The sequence below is a fragment of the Eschrichtius robustus genome, chromosome 5 (genome assembly GCF_028021215.1).
Source record: "Eschrichtius robustus isolate mEscRob2 chromosome 5, mEscRob2.pri, whole genome shotgun sequence".
In the NCBI taxonomy this organism is placed as follows: Eukaryota; Metazoa; Chordata; class Mammalia; order Artiodactyla; family Eschrichtiidae; genus Eschrichtius; species Eschrichtius robustus.
Genome location: NC_090828.1, coordinates 112,899,350 through 112,925,871, shown reverse-complemented (window position 1 = coordinate 112,925,871; position 26,522 = coordinate 112,899,350).

Sequence of the window (26,522 nt, the reverse complement as noted above, 5' to 3'; positions counted from 1 at the left end):
CTAACCCTAAGCTATCCTTGACTGCTTCTGCCTCCAATAGATTTCTTAAACACTAGTGTTTTAAGGAACAGATTAAAAAGAGAATCCCAATGTGATTTCTTTATTATGGGTGTGTTCCTTATCTTATCCTAGTGTCTAAACTCTTCTGCATGGCTGGACAGAAAATAATATTCCTTTATGTGCTAAGTGGTATCTAGAGAGTGGGATAGATTTAATAAATAACCTAACCTTAAAGCGTACCCTAACCCTAACCCCTACCCTAACCCTAACACGTACCCTAATCCTAATCCGTAACCTAAACTAAGCCCTAACACTACAACTAACTCTAACCCTAACCCTAAAACATGCCCTATGCCGTACCCGAATCCTTACCCTAAGCCGTACCCTAAACCTAATCCTAAGCTAGCCTTGACTGCTTCTGCCTCCAATGGATTTCCTAAGCACTAGTGTTTTAATGAACAGGTTAAAAAGAGAATCCTAATGTGATTTCTTTATAATAGGTGTGTTCCTTATGTTATCCTAGTGTGTAAACTATTCTCCATGGCTGGACCCCAAATAATATTCCTTTACGTGCTAAGTGGTATCTAGAGAGTGGGATAGGTTTAATAAATACCCTAACCCTAATGCGTACCCTAACCGTAACCCCTACCCTAATCCTAACACGTACCCCAATACTAGCCTGTACCCTAAACCGATCCCTAACCCTAAAACTAACCCTAACGCTAACCCTAACCCATAACCTACACCGTATCCGAACCTGTACCCGAAACCTAACCATAAGCAGTACCCTAACCCTAACCCTAACCATAACCCTAACCTACCCTTGACTGCTTCTGCATCCAATAGATTTCCTAAGCACTATTGTTTTAAGGAACAGGTTAAAAAGAGAATCCTAATGTGATTCCTTTATAATGGGTGTGTTCCTAATCTTTTCCTACTGTATAAACTCTTCTCCATGGTTGGACCCCAAATAATATTCCTTTACGTGCAAAGTTTTATCTAGAATGTGGGATAGGTTTAATAAATACCCTTAACCTAATGCGTACCCTTACCCTAACACGTACCCTAATCCTAACCCGTACCCTAAACTGAGCCCTAACTCTAAAACTAACTCTGACCCTAACCCTAACCCATACCCTATGCCGTACCCGAATCCGTACCCTAAGCCGTACCCTAACCCTAACACTAACCCTAACCCTAAGCTAGCCTTGACTGCTTCTGCCTCCAATAGATTTCCTAAGCACTAGTGTTTTAAGGAACAGGTTAAAAAGGGAATCCTAATGTGATTTCTTTATAATAGGTGTGTTCCTTATGTTATCTTAGTGTGTAAACTATTCGCCATGGCTGGACCCCAAATACTATTCCTTTACGTGCTAAGTGGTATCTAGAGAGTGGGATAGGTTTAATAAATATCCTAACCCTAACGCGTACCCTAACGCTAAACCCTACGCTAACCCTAACACGTACCCCAATCCTAACCCGTACCCTAAACCGAGCCGTAACCCTAAAACTAAACTTAATCCTAACCGTAACCCATACACTATGCCGTACCTGAACCCGTACCCGAACCCGTACCATAAGCAGTACCCTAACCCTAACCCAAACCCTAAGCTACCCTTGACTGCTTCTGTTTCCAATAGATTTCCTAAGCACTAGTGTTTTAAGGAACAGGTTAAAAAGAGAATCCTAATGTGTTTTCTTTATAATGAGTGTGTTCCGTATCTTATCCTAGTGTCTAAACTCTTTTCCATGGCTGGATTCCAAATAATATTCTTTTACGTTCTAAGTGGTATCTAGAGAGTGGGAAAGGTTTAATAAATACCCTAACCCTAACGCATACCCAAATCCTAACCCCTACCCTAACCCTAACACTTACACTAATCCTAACCTGTACCCTAAACCGAGCCCTAACCCTAAAACTAAACGTAACCCTAACACATACCCGAACCCGTACTAGAACCCGTACCCGAACCCGTACCCTAAGCCGTACCCTAACACTAACCCTAACCCTAACTGTAACCCGAAGCTACCCTTGACTGATTATGCCTCAAATAGATTTCCTAAGCACTAGTGTTTTAAGGAACAGGTTAAAAAGATAATCATAATGTGATTTCTTTTTAACGGGTGTGTTCCTTATCTTATCCTAGTGTCTAAACTCTTCCCCATGGCTGGACCCCAAATAATATTCATTTACGTGCTAAGTGTTTTCTAGAGGGTGGGATAGGTTTAATAAATACACTAAACCTAAGGTGTACCCTAACCCTAATCCTACCATAACCCTAACACGTAACCTAATCTTAACCCGTACCCTAAAGCGAGCCATAACCCTAAAACTAACCCTAACACTAACCCATACGCTACGCCGTACCCAACCCGTACCCGAATCCGTACCCTAAGCCGTAACCTAACACTAACCCTAACCCGAAGCTACCCTTGACTCCTTCTGCCTCCAATAGATTTGCTAAGCACTAGTGTTTTAAGGAACAGGTTAAAAAGAGAATCCTAATGTGATTTCTTTATAATGGGTGTGTTCCTTATCTTATCCTAGTGTCTAAACTCTTCTCCATGGGGGAACCACAAATAATATTCCTTTACATGCTAAGTGGTATCTAGAGAGTGGGATAGGTTTAATAAATACACTAAACCTAACACGTACCTTAACCCTAACGCCTACCCTAATCCTAACACGTAAACTAATCCTAACCTGTACCCTAAACCGAGCCCTAACCCTAAAAGTAACCCTAACCCTAACCCTAAACCGTACCCTACGACGTACCCGAACCCGTACCCGAACCCGTACCATAAGCCGTACCCTAACCCTAATCATAACCCTAAGGTACCCTTGACTCCTTCTGCCTCCAATAGGTTTCCTAAGCACTAGTGTTTTAAGGAACAGGTTAAAAAGAGAATCCTAATGTGATTTCTTTATAATGGGTGTGTTTTTTATCTTATCCTAGTGTCTAAACTCTTCTCCATGGGGGAACCAGAAATAATATTCCTTTACATGCTAAGTGGTATCTAGAGAGTGGGATAGGTTTAATAAATACCCTAACCCTAACGCATACCCCAACCCTATCTCCTACCATTACCCTAACACGTAGCCTAATCCTAACCTGTACCCTAAAACCGAGCCCTAACCGTAAAACTAACCCTAAACCTAACCCTAAACCATAACCTACGACATACCCACACCCGACCCGAACCCGTACCATAAGCCGTACCCTATACCTAACCCTAACCCTAAGGTACCCTTGACTGCTTCTGCCTCCAATATATTTCGTAAGCACTAGTGTTTTAAGGAACAGGTTAAAAAGTTAATCGTAATGTGATTTCTTTATAACGGGTGTGTTCCTTATCTTAACCTAGTGTCTAAACTCTTTTCCATGGCTGGACCCCAAAAAATATCCCTTTACGTGCTAAGTGGTATCTAGAGTGTGGGATAGTTTTAATAACTAACCTAACCCTAACGCGTACACTAAACCTAACTCCTCCCTTAATCCTAACACGTACCCCAATCCTAACCCGTACCATAAACTGATCCCTAACCCTAAAACTAAACCTAACCCTAACCCTAACCCATACACTACGCCGTACCTGAACCCGTACCCGAACCCGTACTATAAGCAGTAGCCTAACCCTAACCCTAACTCTAACCCTAAGCTACCCTTGACTGCTTCTGCTACCAATAGATTTCCTAAGCACTAGTGTTTTAAGGAACAGATTAAAAAGAGAATCCTAATGTGATTTCTTTATAATGGGTGTGTTCCTTATCTTATCCTAGTGTCTAAACTCTTTTCCATGGCTGGATTCCAAATAATATTCTTTTACGTTCTAAGTGGTATCTAGAGAGTGGGATAGGTTTAATAAATACCCTAACCCTAACGCGTACCCAAATCCTAACCCCTACCCTAACCCTAACACCTACACTAATCCTAACCTGTACCCTAAACCGAGCCCTAACCCTAAAACTAAACATAACCCTAACCCATACCCGAACCCGTACCCGAATCTGTACCCTAAGCCGTACCCTAACACTAACCCTAACCCTAAATGTAACCCGAAGCTACCCTGGATTGATTATGCCTCAAATAGATTTCCTAAGCACTAGTGTTTTAAGGAACACGTTGAAAAGACAATCGTAATGTGATTTCTTTATATCGGGTGTGTTCCTTATCTTATCCTAGTGTCTAAACTCTTCTCCATGACTGGACACCAAATAATATTCCTTTACGTGCTAAGTGTTATCTACAGTGTGGGATAGGTTTAATAAATACCCTAAAGCTAAGGCGTACCCTAACCCTAACCCCTACCCTAACCCTAACACGTACCCTAATCCTAACCCATACCCTAAACCGAGCCCTAATCCTACAACTAACTCTAACCCAACCCTAACACATACCCTATGCCGTACCCGAATCCGTACCCTAAGCCATACCCTAACCCTAACCCTAAGCCTAACTCAAGCTATCCTTGACTGCTTCTGCCTCCAATAGATGTCCTAAGCACTAGTGTTTTATGGAACAGGTTAAAAAGAGAATCCTAATGTGATTTCTTTATAATACGTGTGTTCCTTATCTTATCCTAGTGTCTAAACTCTTCTCCATGGCTGGACCCAAAATAATATTCCTTTATGTGATAAGTGGTATCTAGAGAGTGGGATAGGTTTAATAACTAACCTAACCTTAACGCGTACCCTAACCCTATCCACTACCCTAACACTAACACGTACCCAAATCCTAAAACGTACCCTAAATCGAGCCCTAACCCTAAAACTAACCCTAATCCTAACCCAAACACAAAACCTAAGCCATACACGAACTCGTACCCTAAGCCGTACCATAACCCTAACGCTAACCCTAAGCTCCCCTTGACTGCTTCTACCTCCATTAGATTTCCTAAGCACTAGTGTTTTAAGGAACAGGCTAAAAAGAGAATCGTAATGTCATTTCTTTATAATAGGTGTGTTCCTTATGTTATCATAGTGTGTAAACTCTTCTCCATGGCTGGACCCCAAATAATATTCCTTTACGTGCTAAGTGGTATCTAGAGATTGGGATAGGTTTAATAAATACCCTAACCCTAACGCATAACCTAATCCTAACCCCTTCCCTAACCCTAACACGTACCCCAATCCTAACCCGTACTTTAAAGCGATCCCTAACCCTAAAACTAACCATAACCCTAACCCTAAACCACACCCTACGCCGTACCCGAACCCGTAGCAGAAATCTTACCATAAGCAGTTCCCTAACCCTAACCCTAACACTAACCCTAAGCTACCTTTGACTGCTTCTGCTTCCAATAGATTTCCTAAGCACTAGTGTTTTAAGGAACAGGTTAAAAAGAGAATCCTAATGTGATTTCTGTATAATGGCTGTGTTCCTGATATTATCCTAGTGCCTAAACTCTTCTCCAAGGCTGGATTCCAAATAATAATCCTTTACGTTCTAAGTCGTATCTAGAGAGTGGGATATGTTTAATAAATACCCTAATCCTAACGCGTACCCTAACCCTAACCCATACCCTAACCCTAACACGTAAACTAATCTTAACCCGTATCCTAAACCGAGCCCTAACCCTAAAACTAACCCTAGCCCTAACCCATACCCTACGCCGTACCCGAACCCGTAACCGAATCCGTGCCCTAAACCGTACCCTAACACTAACCCTAACACTAACCCTAACCCGAAGCTACCCTTGACTCCTTCTGCCTGCAATAGATTTCCTAAGAACTAGTGTTTTAAGGAACAGGTTAAAAAGAGAATCTTAATGTGATTTCTTTATAATGGGTGTGTTCCTTATCTTATCCTAGTGTCTAAACTCTTCTCCATGGGTGAACCACAAATAATATTCCTTTACAGGCTAAGTGGTATCTAGAGAGTGGGATAGGTTTAATAAATACCCTAACCCTAACGCGTACCCTAACCCTAACACGTAACCTAATCCTAACCCGTACCCAAATCTGAGCCTTAACTGTAAAACTAACACTAACCCTAACCCATACTCTGCACCGTACCCGAACCCGTACCCGAATCCGTACCCTAAGCCGTACCCTAACACTAACCCTAACCCTAACACTAACCCGAAGCTACCCTTGACTGCTTATGCCTCAAATAGATTTCCTAAGCCCTAGTGTTTTAAGGAACAGGTAAAAAAGAGAATCATAATGTGATTTCCTTATAATGGGTTTGTTCCTTATCTTTTGCTACTGTCTAAACACTTCTCCATGGCTGGAACCCAAATAATATTCCTTTACGTGTTAAGTGTTATCTAGAGTGTGGGATAGGTTTAATAAATACACTAAACCTAATGCGTACCCTAACCATAACCCCTACCCTAACCCTAACACGTACCCTAATACTAAGCCATACCCTAAACCGAGCCCTAACCCTAAAACTAACTCTAACCCTAACTCTAACCCATACCCTATACCGTACCCGAATCCGTACCCTAAGCCGTACACTAACACTTACCCTAACACTAACCATAACCCGAAGCTACCCTTGACTCCTTCTGCTTCCAATAGATTTCCTAAGCACTAGTGTTTTAAGGAACAGGTTAAAAAGAGCATCCTAATGTGATTTCTTTATAATGGGTGTGTTCCTATCTTATCCTAGTGTCTAAACTCTTCTCCATGGCTGGACCCAAATAATATTCCTTTACATGCTAAGTGGTATCTAGAGAGTGGGATAGGTTTAATAAATACCCTAAACCTAACACGTACCTTAACCCTAACGCCTACCCTAACCCTAACACGTAACCTAATCCTAACCTGTACCCTAAACCGAGCCCTAACCCTATAACTAACCCTAACCCTAACCCTAAACCATACACTATGACATACCCGAACAAGTTTCATAAGCCTTACCCTAACCCTAATCATAACCCTAAGGTACCCTTGACTGCTTCTGCCTCCAATAGATTTCCTAAGCACTAGTATTTTAAGGAACAGGTTAAAAAGGTAATCGTAATGTGATTCCTTTATAACGGGTGTCTTCCTTATCTTATCCTAGTGTCTAAATTCTTCTCCATGGCTGGACTCAAATAATATTCCTTTACATGCTAAGTGGTATCTAGAGAGTGGGATAGGTTTAATAAATACCCTAAACCTCACACGTACCTTAACCCTAACCCCTACCCTAACCCTAACACGTAACCTAATCCTAACCCGTACCAAAAAACCGAGCCCTAACTCTAAAACTAACCCTAAACCTAACCATAACCCATACTCCACGACGTAACCGAACCCGTACCCTAAATCGTACCCTAACCCTAACCCTAACCCTAAGCTACCCTTGACTGCTTCTGCCTCCAATAGATTTCCTAAGCACTAGTGTTTTAAGGAACAGGTTAAAAAGAGAATCCTAATGTGATTTGTTTTTAATGGGTGTGTTCCTTATCTTATCCTTAAGTCTAAATTCTTCTACATGGCTGGACCCCAAATAATATTTCTTTATGTGCTAAGTGGTATCTAGAGAGTGGGATAGGTTTAATAACTAACCTAACCTTAACGCGTACCCTAACCCTATCAACTACCCTAACCCTAACACGTACCCTAATCCTAACACGTACCCTACACCGAGCCCTAACCCTAAAACTAACCCTAATCCTAACCCTAAACCATACCCTACGCCGTACCCGAATCCGTACCCGAAACCTTAGCATAAGCAGTACCCTAACCCTAACCCTAACCCTAAGCTACCCTTGACTGCTTCTGCTTCCAATACATTTCCTAAGCACTAGTGTTGTAAGGAACAGGTTAAAAGGACAATCCTAATGTGATTTCTTTATAATGGGTATGTTCCTGATATTATCCTAGTGCCTAAACTCTTCTCCAAGGCTGGATTCCAAATAATATTCCTTTACGTTTTAGTCGTATCTAGAGAGTGGGATATGTTTAATAATTACCCTAATCCTAACACGTACCCTAACCCTAACCCATACCCTAACCGTAACAAGTAAACTAATCTTAACCCGAACCCTAAACCGAGCCCTAACCATAAAACTAACCCTAACCCTAACCCATACCCTACGCCGTACCCGAACCCGTACCCGAATCCGTACCCTAAGCCGTACCCTAACACTAACCCTAACACTAACCCTAACCCGAAGCTACCCATGACTCCTTCTGCCTCCAATAGATTTCCTAAGCACTAGTGTTTTAAGTAACAGGTTAAAAAGACAATCCTAATGTGATTTCTTTATAATGGGTGTGTTCCTTATCTTATCCTAGTGTCTAAACTCTTCTCCATGGGGAACCACAAATAATATTCCTTCACATGCTAAGTGGTATCTAGAGAGTGGGATAGGTTTAATAAATGCCCTAGCTCTAACGCGTACCTTAACCCTAACCCCTACCCTAACCCTAACACGTAACCTAATCCTAACCTGTACCCTAAACCCAGCCCTAACCCTAAAAGTAACCCTAACCCTAACCCTAAACCGTACCCTACGACATAACCGAACCCGTACCCGAACCCGTACCATAAGCCATAGCCTAATCCTAATCATAACCCTAAGGTACCCTTGACTGCTTCTGCCTCCAATAGATTTCCTAAGCACTAGTGTTTTAAGGAACAGGTTAAAAAGATAATCGTAATGTGATTCCTTTATAACGGGTGTGTTCCTTATCTTATCCTTGTGTCTAAACTCTTCGCCATGGCTGGACCCCAAATAATATTCCTTGACGTACTAAGTGGTATCTAGAGAGTGGGATAGGTTTAATAAATACCCTAACCCTAACGCGTACCTTAACCCTAACCCCTACCCTAACCCTAACACGTAACCTAATCCCAACCCGTACCAAAAAACCAAGCCCTAACTCTAAAACTAACCCTAAACCTAACACTAACCCATACTCCATGACATACGCGAACCCGTACCCTAAATCGTACCCTAACCCTAACCCTAAGCTACCCTTGACTGCTTCGGCCTCCAATACATTTCCTAAGCACTAGTGTTTTAAGGAACAGGTTAAAAAGAGAATCCTAATGTGATTTCTTTGTAATGGTTGTGTTCCTTATCTTATCCTAATGTCTAAACTCTTCTACATGGCTAGACCCCAAATAATATTCTTTATGTGCTAAGTGGTATGTAGAGAGTGGGATAGGTTTAATAAATACCCTAACCCTAACGCGTATCCTAACCCTATCCCCTACCATTACCCTAACACGTACCCTAATCCTAACCTGTACCCTAAACCGAGCCCTAACCCTAAAATTAACCCTAAAACTAACCCTAAACTATACCATACGCCATACCCGAACCCGTAACCGAACCCGTACCATAAGCCGTACACTAACCCTAACCCTAAACCTAAGGTACCCTTGAATGCTTCTGCCTCCAATAGATTTCCTAAGCACTAGTGTTTTAAAGAACAGATTAAAAAGAGAATCCTAATGTGATTTCTTTACAATGGGTGTGTTCCTTATCCTATCCTAGTGTCTAAACTCTTTTCCATCCCTGGATTCCAAATAATTCTCTTTTACGTTCTAAGTGGTATCTAGAGAGTGGGATAGGTTTAATAAATACCCTAAAGCTAACGCGTACACTAACCCTAACCCCTACCCTAACCCTAACACCTACACTAATCCTAATTCCTACCCTAAACCGAGCCCTAACCCTAAAACTAACCCTAACCCTAACCCATACTCGAACCCGTACCCGAATCTGTACCCTAAGCCGTACCCTAACACTAACCCTAACCCTAACACTAACCCGAAGCCACCCTTGACTGCTTATGCCTCAAATAGATTTCCTAAGCCCTAGTGTTTTAAGAAACAGGTTAAAAAGAGAATCCTAATGTGATTCCTTTATAATGGGTGTGTTCCTTATCTTATCCTAGTGTCTAAACTCTTCTCCATGGCTGGACCCCAAATAATATTCCTTTACATGGTAAGTGGTATCTAGAGACTGGGATAGCTTTAATAAATACCCTAACCCTAACGTTTACCCTAAACCTATCCCCTACCCTAACTCTAACATGTACCCTAATCTTAACCCGTACCCTAAACCGATCCCCAACCCTAAAACTAACCCTAACCCTAACCCTAAACCATACCCTACGCCGTACCCGAACCCGTACCCGAACCCGTACCCTATGCCGTACCCTAACACTAACCCTAACCCTCACCCTAACCCTAAGCTATCCTTGACTGCTTCTGCCTCCAATAGATTTCTTAAACACTAGTGTTTTAAGGAACAGATTAAAAAGAGAATCCCAATGTGATTTCTTTATTATGGGTGTGTTCCTTATCTTATCCTAGTGTCTAAACTCTTCTGCATGGCTGGACAGAAAATAATATTCCTTTATGTGCTAAGTGGTATCTAGAGAGTGGGATAGATTTAATAAATAACCTAACCTTAAAGCGTACCCTAACCCTAACCCCTACCCTAACCCTAACACGTACCCTAATCCTAATCCGTAACCTAAACTAAGCCCTAACACTACAACTAACTCTAACCCTAACCCTAAAACATGCCCTATGCCGTACCCGAATCCTTACCCTAAGCCGTACCCTAAACCTAATCCTAAGCTAGCCTTGACTGCTTCTGCCTCCAATGGATTTCCTAAGCACTAGTGTTTTAATGAACAGGTTAAAAAGAGAATCCTAATGTGATTTCTTTATAATAGGTGTGTTCCTTATGTTATCCTAGTGTGTAAACTATTCTCCATGGCTGGACCCCAAATAATATTCCTTTACGTGCTAAGTGGTATCTAGAGAGTGGGATAGGTTTAATAAATACCCTAACCCTAATGCGTACCCTAACCGTAACCCCTACCCTAATCCTAACACGTACCCCAATACTAGCCTGTACCCTAAACCGATCCCTAACCCTAAAACTAACCCTAACGCTAACCCTAACCCATAACCTACACCGTATCCGAACCTGTACCCGAAACCTAACCATAAGCAGTACCCTAACCCTAACCCTAACCATAACCCTAACCTACCCTTGACTGCTTCTGCATCCAATAGATTTCCTAAGCACTATTGTTTTAAGGAACAGGTTAAAAAGAGAATCCTAATGTGATTCCTTTATAATGGGTGTGTTCCTTATCTTTTCCTACTGTATAAACTCTTCTCCATGGTTGGACCCCAAATAATATTCCTTTACGTGCAAAGTTTTATCTAGAATGTGGGATAGGTTTAATAAATACCCTTAACCTAATGCGTACCCTTACCCTAACCCCTACCCTAACCCTAACACGTACCCTAATCCTAACCCGTACCCTAAACTGAGCCCTAACTCTAAAACTAACTCTGACCGTAACCCTAACCCATACCCTATGCCGTACCCGAATCCGTACCCTAAGCCGTACCCTAACCCTAACACTAACCCTAACCCTAAGCTAGCCTTGACTGCTTCTGCCTCCAATAGATTTCCTAAGCACTAGTGTTTTAAGGAACAGGTTAAAAAGGGAATCCTAATGTGATTTCTTTATAATAGGTGTGTTCCTTATGTTATCTTAGTGTGTAAACTATTCGCCATGGCTGGACCCCAAATACTATTCCTTTACGTGCTAAGTGGTATCTAGAGAGTGGGATAGGTTTAATAAATATCCTAACCCTAACGCGTACCCTAACGCTAAACCCTACGCTAACCCTAACACGTACCCCAATCCTAACCCGTACCCTAAACCGAGCCGTAACCCTAAAACTAAACTTAATCCTAACCGTAACCCATACACTATGCCGTACCTGAACCCGTACCCGAACCCGTACCATAAGCAGTACCCTAACCCTAACCCAAACCCTAAGCTACCCTTGACTGCTTCTGTTTCCAATAGATTTCCTAAGCACTAGTGTTTTAAGGAACAGGTTAAAAAGAGAATCCTAATGTGTTTTCTTTATAATGAGTGTGTTCCGTATCTTATCCTAGTGTCTAAACTCTTTTCCATGGCTGGATTCCAAATAATATTCTTTTACGTTCTAAGTGGTATCTAGAGAGTGGGAAAGGTTTAATAAATACCCTAACCCTAACGCATACCCAAATCCTAACCCCTACCCTAACCCTAACACTTACACTAATCCTAACCTGTACCCTAAACCGAGCCCTAACCCTAAAACTAAACGTAACCCTAACACATACCCGAACCCGTACTAGAACCCGTACCCGAACCCGTACCCTAAGCCGTACCCTAACACTAACCCTAACCCTAACTGTAACCCGAAGCTACCCTTGACTGATTATGCCTCAAATAGATTTCCTAAGCACTAGTGTTTTAAGGAACAGGTTAAAAAGATAATCATAATGTGATTTCTTTTTAACGGGTGTGTTCCTTATCTTATCCTAGTGTCTAAACTCTTCCCCATGGCTGGACCCCAAATAATATTCATTCACGTGCTAAGTGTTTTCTAGAGGGTGGGATAGGTTTAATAAATACACTAAACCTAAGGTGTACCCTAACCCTAATCCTACCATAACCCTAACACGTAACCTAATCTTAACCCGTACCCTAAAGCGAGCCATAACCCTAAAACTAACCCTAACACTAACCCATACGCTACGCCGTACCCAACCCGTACCCGAATCCGTACCCTAAGCCGTAACCTAACACTAACCCTAACCCGAAGCTACCCTTGACTCCTTCTGCCTCCAATAGATTTGCTAAGCACTAGTGTTTTAAGGAACAGGTTAAAAAGAGAATCCTAATGTGATTTCTTTATAATGGGTGTGTTCCTTATCTTATCCTAGTGTCTAAACTCTTCTCCATGGGGGAACCACAAATAATATTCCTTTACATGCTAAGTGGTATCTAGAGAGTGGGATAGGTTTAATAAATACCCTAAACCTAACACGTACCTTAACCCTAACGCCTACCCTAATCCTAACACGTAAACTAATCCTAACCTGTACCCTAAACCGAGCCCTAACCCTAAAACTAAACTTAATCCTAACCCTAACCCATACACTATGCCGTACCTGAACCCGTACCTGAATCCGTACCATAAGCAGTACCCTAACCCTAACCCTAACCCTAAGCTACCCTTGACCACTTCTGCTTCCAATAGACTTCCTAAGCGCTAGTGTTTTAAGGAACAAGTTAAAAAGAGCATCCTAATGTGATTTCTTTATAATGGGTGTGTTCCTGATATTATCCTAGTGCCTAAACTCTTCTCCAAGGCTGGATTCCTAATAATATTCCTTTACGTTCTAAGTGGTATCTAGAGAGTGGGATACGTTTAATAAATACCCTAATCCTACTGCGTACCCTAACCCTAAACCCTACCATAACTCTAACAAGTACACTAATCTTAACCCGTAACCTAAACCGAGCCCTAACTCTAAAACTAACCCTAAACCTAACACTAACCCATACTCCACGACATATGCGAACCCGTAACCTAAATCGTACCCTAACCCAAACCCTAAGCTACCCTTGACTGCTTCGGCCTCCAATAGATTTCCTAAGCACTAGTGTTTTAAAGAACAGGTTAAAAAGAGAATCCTAATGTGATTTCTTTATAATGGGTGTGTTCCTTATCTTATCCTAGTGTCTAAACTCTTCTCCATGGGGGAACCACAAATAATATTCCTTTACATGCTAAGTGGTATCTAGAGAGTGGGATAGGTTTAATAAATACCCTAACCCTAATGTGTACCTTAACCCTAACCCCTACCCTAACCCTAACACGTAACCTAATCCTAACCTGTACCCTAAACCCAGCCCTAACCCTAAAAGTAACCCTAACCCTAACCCTAAACCGTACCCTACGACATAACCGAACCCGTACCCGAACCCGTACCATAAGCCGTAGCCTAATCCTAATCATAACCCTAAGGTACCCTTGACTGCTTCTGCCTCCAATAGATTTCCTAAGCACTAGTGTTTTAAGGAACAGGTTAAAAAGATAATCGTAATGTGATTCCTTTATAACGGGTGTGTTCCTTATCTTATCCTTGTGTCTAAACTCTTCGCCATGGCTGGACCCCAAATAATATTCCTTGACGTACTAAGTGGTATCTAGAGAGTGGGATAGGTTTAATAAATACCCTAACCCTAATGCGTACCCTAACCGTAACCCCTACCCTAATCCTAACACGTACCCCAATACTAGCCTGTACCCTAAACCGATCCCTAACCCTAAAACTAACCCTAACGCTAACCCTAACCCATAACCTACACCGTATCCGAACCTGTACCCGAAACCTAACCATAAGCAGTACCCTAACCCTAACCCTAACCATAACCCTAACCTACCCTTGACTGCTTCTGCATCCAATAGATTTCCTAAGCACTATTGTTTTAAGGAACAGGTTAAAAAGAGAATCCTAATGTGATTCCTTTATAATGGGTGTGTTCCTTATCTTTTCCTACTGTATAAACTCTTCTCCATGGTTGGACCCCAAATAATATTCCTTTACGTGCAAAGTTTTATCTAGAATGTGGGATAGGTTTAATAAATACCCTTAACCTAATGCGTACCCTTACCCTAACCCCTACCCTAACCCTAACACGTACCCTAATCCTAACCCGTACCCTAAACTGAGCCCTAACTCTAAAACTAACTCTGACCGTAACCCTAACCCATACCCTATGCCGTACCCGAATCCGTACCCTAAGCCGTACCCTAACCCTAACACTAACCCTAACCCTAAGCTAGCCTTGACTGCTTCTGCCTCCAATAGATTTCCTAAGCACTAGTGTTTTAAGGAACAGGTTAAAAAGGGAATCCTAATGTGATTTCTTTATAATAGGTGTGTTCCTTATGTTATCTTAGTGTGTAAACTATTCGCCATGGCTGGACCCCAAATACTATTCCTTTACGTGCTAAGTGGTATCTAGAGAGTGGGATAGGTTTAATAAATATCCTAACCCTAACGCGTACCCTAACGCTAAACCCTACGCTAACCCTAACACGTACCCCAATCCTAACCCGTACCCTAAACCGAGCCGTAACCCTAAAACTAAACTTAATCCTAACCGTAACCCATACACTATGCCGTACCTGAACCCGTACCCGAACCCGTACCATAAGCAGTACCCTAACCCTAACCCAAACCCTAAGCTACCCTTGACTGCTTCTGTTTCCAATAGATTTCCTAAGCACTAGTGTTTTAAGGAACAGGTTAAAAAGAGAATCCTAATGTGTTTTCTTTATAATGAGTGTGTTCCGTATCTTATCCTAGTGTCTAAACTCTTTTCCATGGCTGGATTCCAAATAATATTCTTTTACGTTCTAAGTGGTATCTAGAGAGTGGGAAAGGTTTAATAAATACCCTAACCCTAACGCATACCCAAATCCTAACCCCTACCCTAACCCTAACACTTACACTAATCCTAACCTGTACCCTAAACCGAGCCCTAACCCTAAAACTAAACGTAACCCTAACACATACCCGAACCCGTACTAGAACCCGTACCCGAACCCGTACCCTAAGCCGTACCCTAACACTAACCCTAACCCTAACTGTAACCCGAAGCTACCCTTGACTGATTATGCCTCAAATAGATTTCCTAAGCACTAGTGTTTTAAGGAACAGGTTAAAAAGATAATCATAATGTGATTTCTTTTTAACGGGTGTGTTCCTTATCTTATCCTAGTGTCTAAACTCTTCCCCATGGCTGGACCCCAAATAATATTCATTCACGTGCTAAGTGTTTTCTAGAGGGTGGGATAGGTTTAATAAATACACTAAACCTAAGGTGTACCCTAACCCTAATCCTACCATAACCCTAACACGTAACCTAATCTTAACCCGTACCCTAAAGCGAGCCATAACCCTAAAACTAACCCTAACACTAACCCATACGCTACGCCGTACCCAACCCGTACCCGAATCCGTACCCTAAGCCGTAACCTAACACTAACCCTAACCCGAAGCTACCCTTGACTCCTTCTGCCTCCAATAGATTTGCTAAGCACTAGTGTTTTAAGGAACAGGTTAAAAAGAGAATCCTAATGTGATTTCTTTATAATGGGTGTGTTCCTTATCTTATCCTAGTGTCTAAACTCTTCTCCATGGGGGAACCACAAATAATATTCCTTTACATGCTAAGTGGTATCTAGAGAGTGGGATAGGTTTAATAAATACCCTAAACCTAACACGTACCTTAACCCTAACGCCTACCCTAATCCTAACACGTAAACTAATCCTAACCTGTACCCTAAACCGAGCCCTAACCCTAAAACTAAACTTAATCCTAACCCTAACCCATACACTATGCCGTACCTGAACCCGTACCTGAATCCGTACCATAAGCAGTACCCTAACCCTAACCCTAACCCTAAGCTACCCTTGACCACTTCTGCTTCCAATAGACTTCCTAAGCGCTAGTGTTTTAAGGAACAAGTTAAAAAGAGCATCCTAATGTGATTTCTTTATAATGGGTGTGTTCCTGATATTATCCTAGTGCCTAAACTCTTCTCCAAGGCTGGATTCCTAATAATATTCCTTTACGTTCTAAGTGGTATCTAGAGAGTGGGATACGTTTAATAAATACCCTAATCCTACTGCGTACCCTAACCCTAAACCCTACCATAACTCTAACAAGTACACTAATCTTAACCCGTAACCTAAACCGAGCCCTAACTCTAAAACTAACCCTAAACCTAACACTAACCCATACTCCACGACATATGCGAACCCGTAACCTAAATCGTACCCTAACCCAAACCCTAAGCTACCCTTGACTGCTTCGGCCTCCAATAGATTTCCTAAGCACTAGTGTTTTAAAGAACAGGTTAAAAAGAGAATCCTAATGTGATTTCTTTATAATGGGTGTGTTCCTTATCTTATCCTAGTGTCTAAACTCTTCTCCATGGGGGAACCACAAATAATATTCCTTTACATGCTAAGTGGTATCTAGAGAGTGGGATAGGTTTAATAAATACCCTAACCCTAATGTGTACCTTAACCCTAACCCCTACCCTAACCCTAACACGTAACCTAATCCTAACCTGTACCCTAAACCCAGCCCTAACCCTAAAAGTAACCCTAACCCTAACCCTAAACCGTACCCTACGACATAACCGAACCCGTACCCGAACCCGTACCATAAGCCGTAGCCTAATCCTAATCATAACCCTAAGGTACCCTTGACTGCTTCTGCCTCCAATAGATTTCCTAAGCACTAGTGTTTTAAGGAACAGGTTAAAAAGATAATCGTAATGTGATTCCTTTATAACGGGTGTGTTCCTTATCTTATCCTTGTGTCTAAACTCTTCGCCATGGCTGGACCCCAAATAATATTCCTTGACGTACTAAGTGGTATCTAGAGAGTGGGATAGGTTTAATAAATACCCTAACCCTAACGCGTACCTTAACCCTAACCCCTACCCTAACCCTAACACGTAACCTAATCCCAACCCGTACCAAAAAACCAAGCCCTAACTCTAAAACTAACCCTAAACCTAACACTAACCCATACTCCATGACATACGCGAACCCGTACCCTAAATCGTACCCTAACCCTAACCCTAAGCTACCCTTGACTGCTTCGGCCTCCAATACATTTCCTAAGCACTAGTGTTTTAAGGAACAGGTTAAAAAGAGAATCCTAATGTGATTTCTTTATAATGGGTGTGTTCCTTATCTTATCCTAATGTCTAAACTCTTCTCCATGGCTGGACCCCAAATATTATTCCTTTACGTGCTAAGTGGTATCTAGAGAGTGGGATAGTTTTAATAAATACCCTAACCCTAACGCGTAACCTAACCCTAACACCTACCTTAACCCTAACACGTACCCCAATCCTAACCCGTACCCTAAACTGATCCCTAACCCTAAAACTAAACTTAACCCTAACCCTATCCCATACCCTACCCCGTACCTGAACCCGTACCCGAACCCATACCATAAGCAGTACCCTAACCCTAACTCTAATGCTAAGCTACCCTTGACTTCTTCTGCTTCCAATAGATTTCCTAAGCACTAGTGTTTTAAGGAACAGGTTAAAAAGAGAATCCTAATGGGATTACTTTATATTGGGTGTGTTCCTTATCTTTTCCTACTGTCTAAATTTTTCTCCATGGCTGGAACCCAAATAATATTCCTTTACGTGCTAAGTGTTATCTAGAGTGTGGGATAGGTTTAATACATACACTAAACTTAATGCGTACCCTATCCCTAACCCCTACCCTAGCCCTATCACGTACACTAAACCGAGCCATAACTCTAAAACTAACCGTAACCCTAACCCTAACCCATAACCTACGCCGTACCTGAACCCGTACCCTAATCCGTACCCTAACCCTAACCCTAACCCTAAGCTACCCTTGACTGCTTCTGCCTCCAATAGATTTCATAAGCACTAGTGTTTTAAGTAACAGGTTAAAAAGACAATCCTAATGTGATTTCTTTATAATGGGTGTGTTCCTTATCTTATCCTAGTGTCTAAACTCTTCTCCATGGGGAACCACAAATAATATTCCTTCACATGCTAAGTGGTATCTAGAGAGTGGGATAGGTTTAATAAATGCCCTAGCTCTAACGCGTACCTTAACCCTAACCCCTACCCTAATCCTAACACGTAACCTAATCCTATCCCGTACCCAAAACTGAGCCCTAACTGTAAAACTAACCCTAACCCTAACGCTAACCCATTCTCTGCACCGTACCCGAACCCATACCCTAAGCCTAACACTATCCCTAACCCTAAACCTAAGCTACCCTTGATTGCTCCTGCCTCCAATAGATTCCCTAAGCACTAGTGTTTTAAGGAACAGGTTAAAAAGAGAATCCTAATGTGATTTCTTTGTAATGGTTGTGTTCCTTATCTTATCCTAATGTCTAAACTCTTCTACATGGCTAGACCCCAAATAATATTCTTTATGTGCTAAGTGGTATGTAGAGAGTGGGATAGGTTTAATAAATACCCTAACCCTAACGCGTATCCTAACCCTATCCCCTACCATTACCCTAACACGTACCCTAATCCTAACCTGTACCCTAAACCGAGCCCTAACCCTAAAATTAACCCTAAAACTAACCCTAAACTATACCATACGCCATACCCGAACCCGTAACCGAACCCGTACCATAAGCCGTACACTAACCCTAACCCTAAACCTAAGGTACCCTTGAATGCTTCTGCCTCCAATAGATTTCCTAAGCACTAGTGTTTTAAAGAACAGATTAAAAAGAGAATCCTAATGTGATTTCTTTACAATGGGTGTGTTCCTTATCCTATCCTAGTGTCTAAACTCTTTTCCATCCCTGGATTCCAAATAATTCTCTTTTACGTTCTAAGTGGTATCTAGAGAGTGGGATAGGTTTAATAAATACCCTAAAGCTAACGCGTACACTAACCCTAACCCCTACCCTAACCCTAACACCTACACTAATCCTAATTCCTACCCTAAACCGAGCCCTAACCCTAAAACTAACCCTAACCCTAACCCGTACTCGAACCCGTACCCGAATCTGTACCCTAAGCCGTACCCTAACACTAACCCTAACCCTAACACTAACCCGAAGCCACCCTTGACTGCTTATGCCTCAAATAGATTTCCTAAGCCCTAGTGTTTTAAGAAACAGGTTAAAAAGAGAATCCTAATGTGATTCCTTTATAATGGGTGTGTTCCTTATCTTATCCTAGTGTCTAAACTCTTCTCCATGGCTGGACCCCAAATAATATTCCTTTACATGGTAAGTGGTATCTAGAGACTGGGATAGCTTTAATAAATACCCTAACCCTAACGTTTACCCTAAACCTATCCCCTACCCTAACTCTAACATGTACCCTAATCTTAACCCGTACCCTAAACCGATCCCCAACCCTAAAACTAACCCTAACCCTAACCCTAAACCATACCCTACGCCATACCCGAACCCGTACCCGAACCCGTACCCTATGCCGTACCCTAACACTAACCCTAACCCTCACCCTAACCCTAAGCTATCCTTGACTGCTTCTGCCTCCAATAGATTTCTTAAACACTAGTGTTTTAAGGAACAGATTAAAAAGAGAATCCCAATGTGATTTCTTTATTATGGGTGTGTTCCTTATCTTATCCTAGTGTCTAAACTCTTCTGCATGGCTGGACAGAAAATAATATTCCTTTATGTGCTAAGTGGTATCTAGAGAGTGGGATAGATTTAATAAATAACCTAACCTTAAAGCGTACCCTAACCCTAACCCCTACCCTAACCCTAACACGTACCCTAATCCTAATCCGTAACCTAAACTAAGCCCTAACACTACAACTAACTCTAACCCTAACCCTAAAACATGCCCTATGCCGTACCCGAATCCTTACCCTAAGCCGTACCCTAAACCTAATCCTAAGCTAGCCTTGACTGCTTCTGCCTCCAATGGATTTCCTAAGCACTAGTGTTTTAATGAACAGGTTAAAAAGAGAATCCTAATGTGATTTCTTTATAATAGGTGTGTTCCTTATGTTATCCTAGTGTGTAAACTATTCTCCATGGCTGGACCCCAAATAATATTCCTTTACGTGCTAAGTGGTATCTAGAGAGTGGGATAGGTTTAATAAATACCCTAACCCTAATGCGTACCCTAACCGTAACCCCTACCCTAATCCTAACACGTACCCCAATACTAGCCTGTACCCTAAACCGATCCCTAACCCTAAAACTAACCCTAACGCTAACCCTAACCCATAACCTACACCGTATCCGAACCTGTACCCGAAACCTAACCATAAGCAGTACCCTAACCCTAACCCTAACCATAACCCTAACCTACCCTTGACTGCTTCTGCATCCAATAGATTTCCTAAGCACTATTGTTTTAAGGAACAGGTTAAAAAGAGAATCCTAATGTGATTCCTTTATAATGGGTGTGTTCCTAATCTTTTCCTACTGTATAAACTCTTCTCCATGGTTGGACCCCAAATAATATTCCTTTACGTGCAAAGTTTTATCTAGAATGTGGGATAGGTTTAATAAATACCCTTAACCTAATGCGTACCCTTACCCTAACACGTACCCTAATCCTAACCCGTACCCTAAACTGAGCCCTAACTCTAAAACTAACTCTGACCCTAACCCTAACCCATACCCTATGCCGTACCCGAATCCGTACCCTAAGCCGTACCCTAACCCTAACACTAACCCTAACCCTAAGCTAGCCTTGACTGCTTCTGCCTCCAATAGATTTCCTAAGCACTAGTGTTTTAAGGAACAGGTTAAAAAGGGAATCCTAATGTGATTTCTTTATAATAGGTGTGTTCCTTATGTTATCTTAGTGTGTAAACTATTCGCCATGGCTGGACCCCAAATACTATTCCTTTACGTGCTAAGTGGTATCTAGAGAGTGGGATAGGTTTAATAAATATCCTAACCCTAACGCGTACCCTAACGCTAAACCCTACGCTAACCCTAACACGTACCCCAATCCTAACCCGTACCCTAAACCGAGCCGTAACCCTAAAACTAAACTTAATCCTAACCGTAACCCATACACTATGCCGTACCTGAACCCGTACCCGAACCCGTACCATAAGCAGTACCCTAACCCTAACCCAAACCCTAAGCTACCCTTGACTGCTTCTGTTTCCAATAGATTTCCTAAGCACTAGTGTTTTAAGGAACAGGTTAAAAAGAGAATCCTAATGTGTTTTCTTTATAATGAGTGTGTTCCGTATCTTATCCTAGTGTCTAAACTCTTTTCCATGGCTGGATTCCAAATAATATTCTTTTACGTTCTAAGTGGTATCTAGAGAGTGGGAAAGGTTTAATAAATACCCTAACCCTAACGCATACCCAAATCCTAACCCCTACCCTAACCCTAACACTTACACTAATCCTAACCTGTACCCTAAACCGAGCCCTAACCCTAAAACTAAACGTAACCCTAACACATACCCGAACCCGTACTAGAACCCGTACCCGAACCCGTACCCTAAGCCGTACCCTAACACTAACCCTAACCCTAACTGTAACCCGAAGCTACCCTTGACTGATTATGCCTCAAATAGATTTCCTAAGCACTAGTGTTTTAAGGAACAGGTTAAAAAGATAATCATAATGTGATTTCTTTTTAACGGGTGTGTTCCTTATCTTATCCTAGTGTCTAAACTCTTCCCCATGGCTGGACCCCAAATAATATTCATTCACGTGCTAAGTGTTTTCTAGAGGGTGGGATAGGTTTAATAAATACACTAAACCTAAGGTGTACCCTAACCCTAATCCTACCATAACCCTAACACGTAACCTAATCTTAACCCGTACCCTAAAGCGAGCCATAACCCTAAAACTAACCCTAACACTAACCCATACGCTACGCCGTACCCAACCCGTACCCGAATCCGTACCCTAAGCCGTAACCTAACACTAACCCTAACCCGAAGCTACCCTTGACTCCTTCTGCCTCCAATAGATTTGCTAAGCACTAGTGTTTTAAGGAACAGGTTAAAAAGAGAATCCTAATGTGATTTCTTTATAATGGGTGTGTTCCTTATCTTATCCTAGTGTCTAAACTCTTCTCCATGGGGGAACCACAAATAATATTCCTTTACATGCTAAGTGGTATCTAGAGAGTGGGATAGGTTTAATAAATACCCTAAACCTAACACGTACCTTAACCCTAACGCCTACCCTAATCCTAACACGTAAACTAATCCTAACCTGTACCCTAAACCGAGCCCTAACCCTAAAACTAAACTTAATCCTAACCCTAACCCATACACTATGCCGTACCTGAACCCGTACCTGAATCCGTACCATAAGCAGTACCCTAACCCTAACCCTAACCCTAAGCTACCCTTGACCACTTCTGCTTCCAATAGACTTCCTAAGCGCTAGTGTTTTAAGGAACAAGTTAAAAAGAGCATCCTAATGTGATTTCTTTATAATGGGTGTGTTCCTGATATTATCCTAGTGCCTAAACTCTTCTCCAAGGCTGGATTCCTAATAATATTCCTTTACGTTCTAAGTGGTATCTAGAGAGTGGGATACGTTTAATAAATACCCTAATCCTACTGCGTACCCTAACCCTAAACCCTACCATAACTCTAACAAGTACACTAATCTTAACCCGTAACCTAAACCGAGCCCTAACTCTAAAACTAACCCTAAACCTAACACTAACCCATACTCCACGACATATGCGAACCCGTAACCTAAATCGTACCCTAACCCAAACCCTAAGCTACCCTTGACTGCTTCGGCCTCCAATAGATTTCCTAAGCACTAGTGTTTTAAAGAACAGGTTAAAAAGAGAATCCTAATGTGATTTCTTTATAATGGGTGTGTTCCTTATCTTATCCTAGTGTCTAAACTCTTCTCCATGGGGGAACCACAAATAATATTCCTTTACATGCTAAGTGGTATCTAGAGAGTGGGATAGGTTTAATAAATACCCTAACCCTAATGTGTACCTTAACCCTAACCCCTACCCTAACCCTAACACGTAACCTAATCCTAACCTGTACCCTAAACCCAGCCCTAACCCTAAAAGTAACCCTAACCCTAACCCTAAACCGTACCCTACGACATAACCGAACCCGTACCCGAACCCGTACCATAAGCCGTAGCCTAATCCTAATCATAACCCTAAGGTACCCTTGACTGCTTCTGCCTCCAATAGATTTCCTAAGCACTAGTGTTTTAAGGAACAGGTTAAAAAGATAATCGTAATGTGATTCCTTTATAACGGGTGTGTTCCTTATCTTATCCTTGTGTCTAAACTCTTCGCCATGGCTGGACCCCAAATAATATTCCTTGACGTACTAAGTGGTATCTAGAGAGTGGGATAGGTTTAATAAATACCCTAACCCTAATGCGTACCCTAACCGTAACCCCTACCCTAATCCTAACACGTACCCCAATACTAGCCTGTACCCTAAACCGATCCCTAACCCTAAAACTAACCCTAACGCTAACCCTAACCCATAACCTACACCGTATCCGAACCTGTACCCGAAACCTAACCATAAGCAGTACCCTAACCCTAACCCTAACCATAACCCTAACCTACCCTTGACTGCTTCTGCATCCAATAGATTTCCTAAGCACTATTGTTTTAAGGAACAGGTTAAAAAGAGAATCCTAATGTGATTCCTTTATAATGGGTGTGTTCCTTATCTTTTCCTACTGTATAAACTCTTCTCCATGGTTGGACCCCAAATAATATTCCTTTACGTGCAAAGTTTTATCTAGAATGTGGGATAGGTTTAATAAATACCCTTAACCTAATGCGTACCCTTACCCTAACCCCTACCCTAACCCTAACACGTACCCTAATCCTAACCCGTACCCTAAACTGAGCCCTAACTCTAAAACTAACTCTGACCGTAACCCTAACCCATACCCTATGCCGTACCCGAATCCGTACCCTAAGCCGTACCCTAACCCTAACACTAACCCTAACCCTAAGCTAGCCTTGACTGCTTCTGCCTCCAATAGATTTCCTAAGCACTAGTGTTTTAAGGAACAGGTTAAAAAGGGAATCCTAATGTGATTTCTTTATAATAGGTGTGTTCCTTATGTTATCTTAGTGTGTAAACTATTCGCCATGGCTGGACCCCAAATACTATTCCTTTACGTGCTAAGTGGTATCTAGAGAGTGGGATAGGTTTAATAAATATCCTAACCCTAACGCGTACCCTAACGCTAAACCCTACGCTAACCCTAACACGTACCCCAATCCTAACCCGTACCCTAAACCGAGCCGTAACCCTAAAACTAAACTTAATCCTAACCGTAACCCATACACTATGCCGTACCTGAACCCGTACCCGAACCCGTACCATAAGCAGTACCCTAACCCTAACCCAAACCCTAAGCTACCCTTGACTGCTTCTGTTTCCAATAGATTTCCTAAGCACTAGTGTTTTAAGGAACAGGTTAAAAAGAGAATCCTAATGTGTTTTCTTTATAATGAGTGTGTTCCGTATCTTATCCTAGTGTCTAAACTCTTTTCCATGGCTGGATTCCAAATAATATTCTTTTACGTTCTAAGTGGTATCTAGAGAGTGGGAAAGGTTTAATAAATACCCTAACCCTAACGCATACCCAAATCCTAACCCCTACCCTAACCCTAACACTTACACTAATCCTAACCTGTACCCTAAACCGAGCCCTAACCCTAAAACTAAACGTAACCCTAACACATACCCGAACCCGTACTAGAACCCGTACCCGAACCCGTACCCTAAGCCGTACCCTAACACTAACCCTAACCCTAACTGTAACCCGAAGCTACCCTTGACTGATTATGCCTCAAATAGATTTCCTAAGCACTAGTGTTTTAAGGAACAGGTTAAAAAGATAATCATAATGTGATTTCTTTTTAACGGGTGTGTTCCTTATCTTATCCTAGTGTCTAAACTCTTCCCCATGGCTGGACCCCAAATAATATTCATTTACGTGCTAAGTGTTTTCTAGAGGGTGGGATAGGTTTAATAAATACACTAAACCTAAGGTGTACCCTAACCCTAATCCTACCATAACCCTAACACGTAACCTAATCTTAACCCGTACCCTAAAGCGAGCCATAACCCTAAAACTAACCCTAACACTAACCCATACGCTACGCCGTACCCAACCCGTACCCGAATCCGTACCCTAAGCCGTAACCTAACACTAACCCTAACCCGAAGCTACCCTTGACTCCTTCTGCCTCCAATAGATTTGCTAAGCACTAGTGTTTTAAGGAACAGGTTAAAAAGAGAATCCTAATGTGATTTCTTTATAATGGGTGTGTTCCTTATCTTATCCTAGTGTCTAAACTCTTCTCCATGGGGGAACCACAAATAATATTCCTTTACATGCTAAGTGGTATCTAGAGAGTGGGATAGGTTTAATAAATACCCTAAACCTAACACGTACCTTAACCCTAACGCCTACCCTAATCCTAACACGTAAACTAATCCTAACCTGTACCCTAAACCGAGCCCTAACCCTAAAACTAAACTTAATCCTAACCCTAACCCATACACTATGCCGTACCTGAACCCGTACCTGAATCCGTACCATAAGCAGTACCCTAACCCTAACCCTAACCCTAAGCTACCCTTGACCACTTCTGCTTCCAATAGACTTCCTAAGCGCTAGTGTTTTAAGGAACAAGTTAAAAAGAGCATCCTAATGTGATTTCTTTATAATGGGTGTGTTCCTGATATTATCCTAGTGCCTAAACTCTTCTCCAAGGCTGGATTCCTAATAATATTCCTTTACGTTCTAAGTGGTATCTAGAGAGTGGGATACGTTTAATAAATACCCTAATCCTACTGCGTACCCTAACCCTAAACCCTACCATAACTCTAACAAGTACACTAATCTTAACCCGTAACCTAAACCGAGCCCTAACTCTAAAACTAACCCTAAACCTAACACTAACCCATACTCCACGACATATGCGAACCCGTAACCTAAATCGTACCCTAACCCAAACCCTAAGCTACCCTTGACTGCTTCGGCCTCCAATAGATTTCCTAAGCACTAGTGTTTTAAAGAACAGGTTAAAAAGAGAATCCTAATGTGATTTCTTTATAATGGGTGTGTTCCTTATCTTATCCTAGTGTCTAAACTCTTCTCCATGGGGGAACCACAAATAATATTCCTTTACATGCTAAGTGGTATCTAGAGAGTGGGATAGGTTTAATAA